Source organism: Portunus trituberculatus, chromosome 36 (assembly GCF_017591435.1).
Source record: "Portunus trituberculatus isolate SZX2019 chromosome 36, ASM1759143v1, whole genome shotgun sequence".
NCBI classification, from domain to species: Eukaryota; Metazoa; Arthropoda; class Malacostraca; order Decapoda; family Portunidae; genus Portunus; species Portunus trituberculatus.
The window spans coordinates 10928446-10943445 of record NC_059290.1 but is presented as its reverse complement, the minus strand read 5'-3'; positions in this window follow the sequence as shown (position 1 = coordinate 10943445).

Sequence of the window (15000 nt, the reverse complement as noted above, 5' to 3'; positions counted from 1 at the left end):
CTCCTCCTCCTCCCTATATAGTCTCACGCCCAATACTTCTAATTTCCACTCCTTTTCTTTCATTTAATACTCTCACTCTTAGTAATATTAATGGTTTTTCTTCTTTTTTCGTTGTTATTCTTCATTATTCGTTATTTGTGTTCATTGGTGGCTTGCTTCGTTGTTCAGTCTTAAATCTTCGTTCTGTTTCATAAGTTTCATTTTTGTTTCTCATTTTTCAGTCTTGTGTTCATTAGTTTTTGTTTTAGTTTTTCTCTCTTATTTATTCGCGTTTGTTGGTCACAGTTCCTTCTATCGTTGTTTTGATTGCTTCCTTATTTAATACCATTCACATTTAAGTCTCTAGGTCAGTATTTTTAAGTTAGATCCATAGTTAGGTTAAGCATTTCATTTCATTGTCTTAATGTCCCCACCCCTCCTGTACATTTTCAGTGTAATTTTTTTTTTTTTACATTGCCAAATTGATAAACCGTATATTATTATTATTATTATCATTATTATTATTATTCAGAAAAGCTTTGTTCTCTCACCACTATCATCTTCCAAAGTCACAGAGGTTATATGTGAACGCTTCCTTATTGTTATTTTAATCTCTTCACTAGCATGACACGTTTCCATATACATTCTGGTGACTATTTGGTGATTTTATACACCTTCAGAAACTTATGTGGGGATCAAAATAGTGAAAACCGTGGCTATTAATCTTGTGACCTCCATAATACCTACTAATGTCAATAAAATGGTCTAATCACACCCAAACTTGAGGTAAAAGGGCGTCTTATTAATTCTGGTGACTATTTGGTGATTTTATACACCTTCAGAAACTTATGTGAATGATTAAAATAGTGAAGACTGTGGCCATTAATCTTCTGACGTCCATAGACCCTTCCTAATGTCAATAAAATGGTCCAATCGTACACAAATCTCAAGGTAAAAATGTGTCCCAGTACTGAATAGGTTAATAAGTTCCAGGTATGAGTGGTCAGGGAGTACAATAAAGACCTTGAGTGACATTTATGGAGGCTCAGTGACCTTACTCTCTCTCACACACACACACACACACACACACACACACACACAGGAGCGACCTTCAATCAGCCACGGTGATCACCAACACTCGCCTTACACTCTCATCTTCACCCCGCTTGATCTTTACAATGCAAGCTTTAATTAAACACACAATGACGCAAGCTGGGGCGCGAAGGTCACACTTCACACCACACGCACTCACTAATCATAATGCTGAGTCAATAACGAGCTTTAACCACTTCAATACTGGGACGCATTTTTACCTTGAGATTTGTGTACGATTAGAACATTGTATTGATATTGGGAGGGGTCTATGGGGGTCAGAAGATTAATAGCCACGGTCTTCACTATTTTAATCCCCACATGAGTTTCTGAAGCTGTTTAAAATCACCAAATAGTAAGCAGAATGAATGTAGAAACGCGTCATGGTGCTGAAAGGGTTAAGCTCTTCAGTACCAGGACACGTTTCCATATTCATTCTGGTGACTATTTGGTGATTTTAAACAGCTTCAGAAACTTATGTGGAGGATTAGAATAGTGAAGACTGTGACCATTAATCTTCTGACCTCCACAGACCCTTCCTAATGTCAATAAAATCGTCTATCATAACCAAAACTCAAGGTGAAAATGCGTCCCAGTACTGAAGGGGTTAAAACTAAGGAGATGAGATAAATGGAAATGATAGATGGAATAAAGCAGCTTTGTTCATATTTACACCACACCACACTACACCACACCACGCAACACCACACTGCAACACACCACCACACCACACTGCAACACACCACACCACACCACAACCACACCACACCACACCACACCACACCACACCCACACACCACCAGACCACACCCCGCCTGTTCCTCATGTCCATCACCACTTCTCTCACAACACGCCGGGAATGTTGCGCTGTATCAGTAACACAAATACAATACCCTCATTAGCAACACTAGATACCAGCGACAAGCCACAAGCAGGTCGATATGAAAGGCGCAGTGAAGGTGACGGTCCACAAAGGGCAGAGGCAGAAGGATTATTCTAACTGTGCGCAATGAAAAAAGGTGTTGCAGGAAGATTGTTTATCCATACAAGCTCAGATCAGTTTCTCTCTTTCTCTCTCTCTCTTGCTTCGTTTTTTTTTTTTTTCTTTTTTTCCAGTAGACTCACACAATCAGACTGCCAAGTAAGGGGCAAAAAAGTGTTACCCTTATCTTGGTTCACATTTTGAGCAGCGCATCACAGTTACGCCACATGTGCAGCGGTCACAGTCTTCGCTATTTTAATCCCCCACACACAAGTTTCTGAAGCTGTATCAACATGAAACAGTAAACAGAAGGAATTTGAAAAAGCGTTCTTGTACTGAAGGGTTTAAAAGAAGAAACTGTCTTGAAAACTCGTCTAAGTGTCTCTGTGGCCTTGGAAAATTGTCGTAGTGAGATAATAAAGCGTTTTTTAATACTGATGTGGCGTTCTCATTAAATGGCTCCCTCGTCCTTCACATGCGTTTCAATCCACATGAATATCAATGACCAGAGAGGGCGGCAGGCGAGGACGCGGCAGTCACACGCGGATCTCTAGCGAAAATTTGTATCTCTATCCCACGATCGCCCCGGCAACAAACATTACTCTGCGTCGCCACTCGTACCTCTAACACACAGGCTCGTAGTCTCAAACACTTCTGCGCTTCACCTTCACTATTTCAAAAGGCTTTATTTACATTTACACGAGTTTTTTTAAGGTGTTTTTACGGTTCTAGAGGTAGAGTGACAAGATTTCTACGTTATTAACTGGAGAAACACTCTAGAAAACCCCGCTAGTCGTCTCTGTGGCCTTGGAAAATAGTCGTGATGAGAGAGCAAAGAGTTTCTAAATACCCTTGTGTCACTAACTCTTTTTATCTTGTGTTTATTCTGGTGACTATTTGGTGATTTTATACAGCTTCAGAAACTCGTGTGGGGGATTAAAATAGTAAAGACTGTGGCCATTAATCTTCTGACCTCCATAGACCCTTCCTAATGTCAATAAAATGGTCTAATCGTACACAAAACTCACGGTAAAAATGTGTCCAAGTACTTACTGAAGGGGTTAAGAGATGGAACGCTCCTAAAACCTCACCAAAGACACCACAACCTCACCAACACTCACTCTTAATTAACACCACTGCACTTCACCAAAACACCAAAAAAAAAAAAAAAAAAAAAAAAAAAATCACAGCATAAACCCAAAAAAATCAATAAAATTAAATAAATGACAAAAAAAAACGTGAATATTGAACAGTAACAAAAAAAAAAAAAAAAAAAAACACTTGACAACTCACCTCACCAGAACCTCACTTCAAAAAAACACGAACGTAAGCACCAGGACTCTCTTCAGACAGCAATATGAGACGTGACAAGAACATTTATTTCACTACCTCACCACTATCACACCATCACACCATCACCAATACGGAGAGAGAGAGTCACGCTTACCTGCCGAAAAATGTTGATTCCTTGCATTAGCGTCCATCTGAGCACACCTGAGGGCGATAAAAATTAAATTACTGACCACGTGAGAGAAAATTGAACCGCGTGAGATAATAATGATGCCGATGAGAGAAAGGAGAGAAAAAAGAGGAAGGAGGGAGGGAAAGAGAAGAGGAAGTAGGAGATAAAGAGATGGAGATAAGGGAGATGAAGATGAAGAGAAGGAAGATAAATGGAAGGGAAAGGAGAGAAATTACAGAGGGAAGAAGGAGATAAAGAGAGGAAGGAGGGAAACGAGATAAAAGAAAGGAAGAGAAGAGAGAGGAAAGGATGAAGAGGAGAGAGAGGAGTAGAAAGGGAAGGAGATGAAATAAAGGGATAGAGAAAGAGGAAGAGAGGAAGGAGAGAGGAAAGGAAAGAAGAAGTAGAAGGAGATAAAGAGATGGAGATAAAGGGAAGAAATATAAAGAGGAAGATAAATGGAAAGAGAGGAGAGAAACGGAAAATGGACAGAAGAGAATGAAGAATAAAAAAAAGAAATATAAAGGAAAAAAAGAAGAAAAGGAGGAAGAAGAAAAGAAAAGAAAGAAAGAGAAAAGAAAATAAGAGAAAAAGAGAAGGAAGGGAAGAAAAGGAGGAAGAGAAAATAAGGAGGTGAGAAGAGGAAACGAAAGGAAAGGAGGAGAGGAGAGGAGAAGAGAGGAGACGAGAAGAGAGGAGAAGAGAAGGAGAGATAGAAAAAAGTGATGATAAGAAAACACAGGAGAGAATGAGAGAGAGAGAGAGAGAGAGAGAGAGAGAGAGAGAGAGAGAGAGAGAGAGAGAGAGAGAGAGAGAGAGAGAGAGAGAGAGAGAGAGAGAGAGAGAAATGTTTAAGTTACTTTTGTTTTATGACGAGGAGGAGGAGGAGGAGGAGGAGGAGGAGGAGGAGGAGGAGGAGGAGGAGGAGGAGGAGGAGGAGGAGGTAAATTACTTGCTTGATTCGGAAACTTGATCTTGGCTATATTGTCTCTCTCTCTCTCTCTCTCTCTCTCTCTCTCTCTCTCTCTCTCTCTCTCTCTCTCTCTCTCTCTCTGTAGGATAATTGGTACTCGTTTAAAAAGCTTCCGCGTTCATTAAAACACACACACACACACACACACACACACACACACACACACACACACACACACACACACACACACACACATGTCGGTGAAAGAAATCTGTATCTCCTTTCTTATTTCCTTATTTATTTTTCTTCTATTATTCTTTTTTTCTTCTTTTGTGGTGGTGATGTGGTGGTGATGTGGTGATGTGGTGATGTGGTGGTGATGTGGTGGTGATGTGGTGGTGATGTGGTGGTGATGTGGAGGTGATGTGGTGGTGATGTGGTGGTGATGTGTTGGTGATGTGGTGGTGATGTGGTGATGTGATGGTGATGTGGTGGTGATGTGGCAGTTTTTATATGCATGGAGTGGGTCGAGTTTGGTGTAGGTAAGAGAAGCATCCAATCCAGTAGTAGTAGTAGTAGTAGTAGTAGTAGTAGTAGTAGTAGTAGTAGTAGTAGTAGTAGTAGTAGTGGTGGTGGTGGTGGTGGTGGAATGGATAAGCTTAGTTCAGGCAAGGTCAGGCAAGGTCAGGTAAGATTAGATAATAGTGGTGGTGATGGTGGTGGTGATGATAGTGATGGTGATGAAGGTGATGATAGTAATAGTAATAGTGTTAGTGTTATGATAGTATTTTCACCACACTCATCACTATCACACATCTTGACCACAGTGAAGCCTGGAGGGAACATCACAAGGCCACCTGTGTGTGTGTGTGTGTGTGTGTGTGTGTGTGTGTGTGTGTGTGTGTGTGTGTGTGTGTGCGTGTGCCCATGACCTGCCCTCCACACTAAATTCCTGAAAGTGGTGAAGGGAGGGATGGAGGGAAGGGGGAAGGGGGAGGGAAGGAGGGAAGGGAAGGGAGAGAGAGAGAGAGAGAGAGAGAGAGAGAGAGAGAGAGAGAGAGAGAGAGAGAGAGAGAGAAGAGAGAGAAAAACTGGACAAGGAGAGAGATGAGAGGCAGGGAGAGAATAAGAACTGGATAATGAAGAGGAGGAGGAGGAGGAGGAGGAGGAGGAGGAAAGAAGGAAGGGAAGGAGGGAAGAAGAAGAAGGAGAGGGAGAGAAAACTAGTAAAGGAGAGGAGATGCAAGATGAGATAGTAGTGAAGGAGGAGGAGGAGGAGGAGGAGGAGGAGGAGGAGGAGGAGGAGGACAAAAAAAAAAGGAATGCTTGAAAAGTTGCCATAAATATCTCTACCCTGAGAGAGAGAGAGAGAGAGAGAGAGAGAGAGAGAGAGAGAGAGAGAGAGAGAGAGAGAAGGATAATAGAGTAAAGATCGTAGTGTCAGTGTGGGCGCTGTTTCTTCTTCTTCTTCTTCTCTTCTTCCTCCTCCTCCTCTTCTTCCTCCTCCTCCTCCTCCTCCTCCTCCTCCTCCTCCTCCTCCTTCTCCTCCTCCTCCTCCTCCTCTTGCAAAATAGCATCCCAGAAGAACAAATGGAGGGGTAAATGACGAAAATGAAAATGATGGATGAAGGAGGAGGAGGAGGAGGAGGAGGAGGAGGAGGAGGAGGAGGAGGAGGAGGAGGAAAAGAGTGAAAAGGAGAAGAAGAAGAAGAAGAAGAAGAAGAAGAAGAAGAAGAAGAAGAAGAAGAAAACAGGACAAGGAGAACAACAACAACAACAACAACAACAACAACAAGAGGAACAAGATGAACATACAAAAATATAAAAATAAAACAAGAACACACACACACACACACACACACACACACACACACACACACACACACACACACACATACACAGGTGAGATAATGTAAGGAAAGGCTCATTTAAAACTTGTCGAGAGAGAGAGAGAGAGAGAGAGAGAGAGAGAGAGAGAGAGAGAGAGAGATTACACCACACAATGAGTCTTTATTTGAAGCTTCGAAAGAAACACAACAGAAGCTTCGAACTCTAAACTGAAATAATTATGTTCGCTATTATTATTATTATTATTATTATTATTATTATTATTATTATTATTCAGTTTTTTTCTGTATTTTCTTTATTTATGTTCTTATTTTTTTTTCTTGATTTCTTGTTCTTTTCTTATTTTCATTCTTGTTTTGTTCTTTTTATTCATTCATTTCTTCTTTTTTTTCTCATTTCTTTCTTCTTTCTTTTAGTATTTTTCATTATTGTTTTTTGCCATTTTTGTTCATTTCTTTCTTCCTCTCTTTCACTTATTTCTTTTTTCTTCTCCTCATTTTCTTCCTTTTCTTGTGTTTGTTGTTGTTTTTGTTGTTTTCGTTTCTTTCTTCCTCTTTTCATTCATTTCTTTCTTCTTCTTCTTCTTCCATTTTCTTCCTTTTTACTGTTTTTGTTCTTTTTTGTTCTTGTTCAATTTCTCCTTTTCATTTATTTCTTTCTTCTTCTTGTTTTTTTTTCCTTCCTTTCCTTGTTCAATTTCTTCTTTCTTCATTTCTTTCTTCTTCTTGTTCTTTTTCCTTCCTTTCTTTTTTTTCTTCTTATTATTTGCTTTTATCTTTCTTTCCTTAACATTATTCCCTCCTTTTTTTTCTAATCTTCCTTCCTTTTTCTTCTTGTCCCTAATTCGTTCCTTACCTTCTTTTCCTTATCTTCTATTTCCTTCTTCTAATCTCTTCAACAACAACAACAACAACAACAACAACAACAACAACAACAACAACAACAACAACAACAACAACCCAGTAACAAACACTTCAAACAATCACCAACACACACCACGTTCTCTGCATGACTTCAAGGTGTCATTAGAGCTCACCACGTAGAGACAGACTGAAGATATTATTACCTTTACCTTCCACACACACGCACACACACACACACACACACACACACACACACACACACACACACACACACACACACACACACACACACACACCTAACAAATGTACACAAAATTAACTAATGCATTCTTATTTCATTCCTAGCAAAGTACTGAGACACATTTTTACCTTGAGTTTAGTGTACCATTAGACCATTTTATTGACATTACCAAGGGTCTATGGAGGGCACAAGATTAATGGCCACAGTCTTCACTATTTTAACCCCACACATGAGTCTCTGAAGCTGTGGAAAGTCACCAAATAGTCACCATAATGAATAGGGAAACACGTCCTGGTACTGAAGAAGTTAAGCCTTTCTCACTCATTCCTAATCTTTCACCTGCATTCCTGAAGCATTGACTATATATTCCTAATGCATTCCTACACACACACACACACACACACACACACACACACACACATACATACAGCCTTGCCACACTCTCTCAAACACACACACACACACACACACACACACACACACACACAGCCTTGCCACACTCACTCCTGTATAAACATCAATGCCCCTGGTCTGGATTAATAATTGTGGGTTTGTTTCTACACTCCAAGCTTTTTTTTTTTTTTTCTGTTTTCTTGATTTTATTTCTTTTTTTTCCAGTTGAGATAAAGCAGACTATCTTTTTTTTCTGTTTTCTTGATTTTCTGTCTTTATTCAGTTAAGACAAAGATTTTTTCGTTGTTTTCTTGATTTTCTTTTTCTTTTTTTTTAGTCAAGACAAAGATTTTAGTGCTTCGTGTTCATTTGTGTGTGTGTGTGTTTTTTTTTTCTCTGTTTTCTTCTGTAAACATCAACGTTATTATTTGTATTAGTAAGTTTGTTTTGTTTTGTTTTTTCTCGACCCTAGATTGTTTTTCCGTTGTTTTTATTTTCATCTTTTCTTCTTTTTTTTTTTTAGTTATGACAGATTTGTGTGTCTTTTTCTCTTCTCTTCTATAAACATCAACGTTACTGTCAGGATTAATAAGTTTCTCTCTCTCTCTCTCTCTCTCTCTCTCTCTCTCTCTCCAGACAGTTTTTTTGTTATGTTTTCATTAATATATTTGTCTTTTTTTTTTTGTCAAGACAGATTTGTGTATCTTTATCTCTTCTCTTAAGTAAACATCAACATTTTCTAGATTAATAAGTGGGGTTTCATTTCCTCGACCCCAGAATGTTTTTGCGTTGCTTTCTTGATTTTCTTTATCTTTTTCTAGTTAAGACATATTTCATTGTTTGCGTTCTATTGCGTATCTCTCTCTCTCTCTCTCTCTCTCTCTCTCTCTCTCTCTCTCTCTCTCTCTCTCTCTCTCTCTCTCTCTCAAGGGTGGATAGTTCTTGTTAATCTCTTCAGTAATGCGTATTTAATTTTCATCTCTGTTTTCTTTCATATTATCATTGCATTTTTTTTACATTATCATGGCAAATATTTTTCTATCTACATTTCTACCATGGTAAGTCAGCCTCGTATCTGCATGGAACAAAACTTACATGTTATCTTTTTTTCTCTACAGTATCCAGGCTGCACTTTCCTCAGAACTACAACCTTCACAGTGTATATATATCCCCTGTGTGTTTTTGCAGGCCTTGGTCAGACTCCCTCTTACATAATAATGAAAAAAACGTACGTGCTGTGAACACTAACGACACTAACGAAGGCTGATCAAGGTAGCGAAACGGTTATTCTGTCACTAGAATCCTAAAACCCTCCTGGAAAACCCCTATTACGTCCACTACAGCCTGTTAAAAGTTACGATGAGGTATTGAAACCTTTAAACCCTTCAGCCTTCAGTACTGGGACGCATTTTTACCATGCGTTTTGGGTATAATTAGATGATTTCATTTACATTAGGAAGAGTTTATGGAGGTTAGAAGATTAAATGGCTAAAGTCTTCACTATTTTAACCCCAACATAAATATCTGAAGGTGTATAAAATCACCAAATAGTAACCAGAATGAATATGGAATCGTGTCCTGGTACTGAAATGTTTAAGAATCTGTTTACCAGTGTGTGTGTGTGTGTGTGTGTGTGTGTGTGTGTGTGTGTGTGTGTGTGTGTGTGTGTGTGTGTGTGTGTGTTTAAGTAAGAGGGGAAAGCTGGCCAAGGAAAATATAAAACGAAAAAAAAAAAAATGCCCCACTTAGTTGTCAGTCCTCTTGCAGATCCGAGAGAGTTAGTCAAAATAGGATAAGGATAAATAATGATAAATAAGTAAGGATAAATAAGGATAAATGTCTTGAAGCCTCCCCCTTAAATGAAATTACGAGTAAGTCATAGGAGGTTGGAAATACGGAAGCAGGCAGGGAGTATACAGTTAAGGAAGCACGCAGGGAGTATGCAATTAAGGATACACGCTCTTACATAACACTAAGAACCAGCCAAAGTGTTTACCTGTTTAAAAATCTAATTACCTTAACGCAATTAACCCCTTCAGTACTGGAACACACTTTTACCTAGAGATTTGTGCACGATAAGACCATTTTATTGACATTAAGAAGAGTCTATGGAGATGAGAAGAATATTACCCACAGTCTTCACTATTTTAATCCCCACATGAATTTCTGAAGCTGTATAAACTCACGAAATAGCCACCAGAAGGCATATGGAAACGTGTCATGGTACTGGGGAGGTTAAGAACACACGACGGAGAGTAGGAGTGTGAGATTAGGTGAATAAAGGAACATTGGTCTGAGTGAGGGCTGAGGACGAGGAACACTGGAGAAATGTTGAAGGATATGTGGAAATGGAAATAAATTGAAAGACGTTCGGGTTATTTGAAAGACGAAGACAGTAGTGAGAGAAGACAGAACCTCGTTGGGAAGACAAGCAGAAGAATGATGGATCTGAGGGAGGACTGAGGAAAATGAGAGAGAGAGAGAGAGAGAGAGAGAGAGAGAGAGAGAGAGAGAGAGAGAGAGAGCAAAGAGGAGGTGAATTCAGAGAGGGAGTGTGAAAAAAAAAGATAAAACACTCAAATTTCTTTCTTTCTTAACCTGATTTTCCTTTTTCCTGAGGACTCACAAGGATGAAAATTAGGGAAAAATGTGTTGCTGCTTTGATTGACTGTTTCTGTTGAGGGGAAAGAGGGAAGAGTGAGGGGAAATTTATAAACCTACCATATTTTATATCATAACTTGACTTTTTCTCTCTTTTTCGAGGGGTCACATAGATGAAAATGAAGGAAAAATGCGTTGACGTTTGATATACTTGTGTTTCTGTTGAGGGGAAAGAGGGAGGTCTGAGGAAAATACAAACACAACCATATTTCCTATTATAACTTAATTTTTGTCTCTTTTCTGAGGGGTTACATAGATGAAAATTATTGAAAAACGTGTTGAGTGTTGTTTGGATTGACTTTGTATTTGTATCTAGGAAAAAAACTGTTGATCAAAGGCAAGAGTTTTGATTAATAAGGCAAGACGAAGATTAAGAACACAGAACATGAACAAGAACACTATAACCTGAAATTACTAATCCCTTCAGCACCAGGACGCGTTTTCATATTCATTCTGGTTACTATTGAGCGATGCAGCTTCAGTAATTCATGTGGGCGATTAGAATAGTGAAGACTGTGGCCATTAATCTTGTGACCTCCATAGACCCTTCCTAATGCAGATGAAATTGTCTAGTCGTAAATATATCTTAAAAGATTGATTCTCGCTTTTTTAGTTCTAAGAAAGGAAAAAAAAAGCAGAGAAACAAATAAAGTGACACTAGACGAGGAAACACAAACAAAAACAACAACAACAACAACAACAACAACAACAGTAATGCCTGAACCGTGACAACACACCTGGCCTTTAATTAATAACACCCACAGGTAAACAGACACAACAAAGAACCAATAAACACCTTTGAAACCTAAATTTACCTGACACAGACGACCACCACCACCACCACCACCACCACCACCACCACCACCACCACTTATTAAATGCCTAGTGAGGTTATTATAATTTGCAAGTTAGATATGGGCTTTGCATATAAATTAGATCCAAAAGAGGTGAAAAAATTATAGGGTGAGTAAGTGTTTAGGTTAGAACAAGGTGAGTTAAGCCAGGGTGACTCGGAGGAGGAGGAGGAGGAGGAGGAGGAGGAGGAGGAGGAGGAGGAGGAGGAGGAGGAGGAGGAGGAGGAGGAGGAGGAGGAGGAGGAGGGTAAATGAAGGTAGGGAAGCTGTCAGATTAGTAAAGAGAGATGAAGATAGATAGATAGATGAGAGAGAGAGAGAGAGAGAGAGAGAGAGAGAGAGAGAGAGAGAGAGAGAGAGAGAGAGAGCGTTATGAATAAATTGTACCAAGATTAACTGACAAATTGCCGCGGGGAAGGGAGAGGCAGTTAGGTGAAGATAAAAGAGGGAGAGTTGAGTGATTAGCATGAGGGAAAGTGATTATAAGATGAATAGTGAATGTGTGAAATGACAATAGGCGTCATTTATTCATTTATCCCTATCTCTCTCTCTCTCTCTCTCTCTCTCTCTCTCTCTCTCTCTCTCTCTCTCTCTCTCTCTCTCCAAATGGGAATGAAATTAAATGACAGTTGTTTTTATTTCATTTATTTTATTATTAGTTGTTATTATTACAGCACATTACAACGCAGCCACACACAACCACCTGCTGCTGCCTCGCTTATCACAGGGTTCTCGGTAACATACACACACACACACACACACACACACACACACACACACACACACACACACACACACACGTAATGAAGGAACTTACAGGTAATATGGACCAAAATGCCATGATTTATTACAGTTAGTGGTAAAAAGTTGCGCAATAATGGCCCTGTTGCAACCCACTGCGCCGTACACCGCACCGCCACAACATCAACATCAACAACAACAACAACAACTCCCGGGAAAGTTATAATGACGTGAGCCTCTCGCCGGGCCACACATTAACCAGCACCACAGCACGCCAGAGCAGCAGCAGACCTGGTGACCCTAGTGGTGGTGTCTATGCCTGGCCGCACCGCCGCCACCACACGGCGCGGCGGGCAGCACTCCGGCAGTCCGCGGCCTCACCTCCCGAGAGAATGATACCAGATAAAAACTAGTTATGCTCTTCACCATCGCCACAAGAACTTGAAGGAAGGTACGGGAGTCAAACGAGTTGGGAGCATCACTATTTCCTCCTCGCGCCTCCTACAGACTGGTACAGTTAGACCCTTCAAGAAAAACTTGCTGCATTCATTGTCCCGCCGCATCACCACCAGCGTGGGCGGATGGAGGCATGACACGCTTGTCCCAGGAGCCACCCTCGCCCAGCGGTGTGCGCGGCGTGCGGCGACCACTGAGCACCGGGCAGAGCAGGGCTGCAGCGTGAAGCGTGACGGGCAGAGCGCCTCGCGGCACCCATAGCCCGGCCAGTCACGTGGTGACTCATGGGGCAGCGGCGCGGCTCAGGCCACGGTGAGGGGGCCGGCGGTGGTGACGGTGTGGTGCGGCGTGCCCTGGCAGCCCACCGCAGACCGCACCACCACCACCAGGGCCAAGGACCAGTGCAAGCTGCCCCACCGTACGCACACACGCTTCCTATACTGACGCACCCTGCTCCTACTGCCCCTGCTACCCCTGTTGCTCCTGCTGGCCGCTGGCTGGCACTCTGCTCCTCGACCCTTCCTGGCAGGGTCACCTGTCGCACACTCACTGCTGGGGGGCGTCTGCCGCGCGTCTGTCCCTCGTCCACTGCTGCCCAGATTGCTGTTCCTGGGGTTTCTGGGGTCCCCACGGCTGCATTGCTTGGCACTGCCTTTGTCCACCCTGCTGGAGGCGGGTGTGGGTGTGCCGCCAGTAATGGCGTCTGGCGGCGACGAGGAGGGGTCGGAGCAGGACATGTTGCCTCTGCCAGGGTCACTCTCGACACTGCCGCTATGAGGCGCTGCCACGGCGGTGGCGGCTCCCACTTGCTGCTGCACCTCCGCACCCCGTCTGCCTTCCCGCCGCCGCTGACTCACTGGAATGACTCTGTGTTGCTCCGGAGTGAAGGCCGCCGGGGGTGTGGGCACGGCCTTGCCGCGCGGCCCTGCCACGGGTGCCATCTTCCCCGCAAGGCCAGAGAGAATCCTCATGGTGACGCGCTGGCGGGCACACCACTCTGCTGCTGCTCCAGGTTCAGCTCTGGCCACGGCCACCACGCGGCGCTGTTACTGAGACCTTTCCTGCACCGCCTTCACCGTCACCATCACCGTCACCGTGCAGGAGTGGCACGACAAGGGAGGAGAAGGAAAGCCGCCCCCGCACCACAGTGGCGTTGTGACACACTAGATGGTGGTGAGGACACACCAGGTGGTGAGGGTTCGCGGGGCGCAGGAAGTGTGCCGCGCGGAGGCGTGACGCCAAGGCCCCGTGAGGCGCACTGCTGCACCACTAGGAAGAGACACTTTCTCCCTCTGTTGCTGACACACCGCGGCGTGCAGGCAACACACCCCTCGCTGAACCAGACTCCTGAAGGGGTCCACTGATCTAGGAATGCCACACGCCCTGCATAGAGGCGCGGCATGTAGCGTCAAGGCACGCAGGGGGCGGCGGGTCTGAGGCGTGGGTGCTCCGTGTAGGGCGTGCATGAGGTGCCAGTGCCGCCGCCGCCACCGCCGCCGCCTTGGGGTGAAGGGCCAGGAAGGGAGGGCTACCGGAGCGGCGTCCTGCCCGCACGATAAACACGGGAATAATACCGCGGCGGACTGGTCGGCGAGGCGGCTCGGCGATGGCTCACACAGGGAATTCCCCGGCCGCGTCTTGATGCAGAGCCTGGGATGGGGCGGCAAGGGGGAGGTTGAGCAGGAGGGGCAGGAGGGGCAGGCCAGCCTGCCCCACTTAAGGCCCTTCCGACGCCTGTGGCTGCTTCCGAGCACGCCACGTGCCACACCACTCCGCCCCAGACACCTCGAGGTGGAAGGGGCGTCACCGCCACGCCGCCATACACCCAAGGCCGCAGGACACCAAAGGAAAACTACTACGTGCTGTTGTTGTTGTTGTTGTTGTTCCTGCTGCTGCTGTCGCTGCTGCTGCTGCTCCAGCTGCCGATGCTACTACTAGTGCTAGTAGTAGTAACAGTAGTAGTAATCGTATTGGTGGTAGAGTAGTAATGATTATTACTATCATTATTATTAGTATTATTATTATTAGTAGTAGTATTAGTAGTATTAGTAGTACCAGCAGCAGCAGTAATACCATCAAAATAATCAATAATCTCACTACCATCACTGTTTTCAATAAGACTCCACGCGCACCTCCCCCGCCACGCTCCCCATGCCGTCACGGAGTACTCCACCTGTCTGCCACCACCACCACCACCACCCTGCAGCCCTGCCGCTCACCACCCTGTCACCACCACCTGCCCAGGAAGACACCACAGGGCCTCACGACTTTCCGCCCTATCCTTGTTTGTCCCGCAAGACGCGCCCTGCTGCTGCTGCTGCTGCTGCTGCTGCCCTGCCCATACCACTGATAACACACACTGCCCGCCGTGCCGTCCCCGCCTCACTATCACCACCCTTCCCATCACCCCCACCCTCCTCCTCCTCCTCCAGCAGCAGCAAGGTCACTTCACCTGCATACTTACATTTCACTTTCCCCTCCATTTGAGCACCATCATCCACATCCACTCACCCCC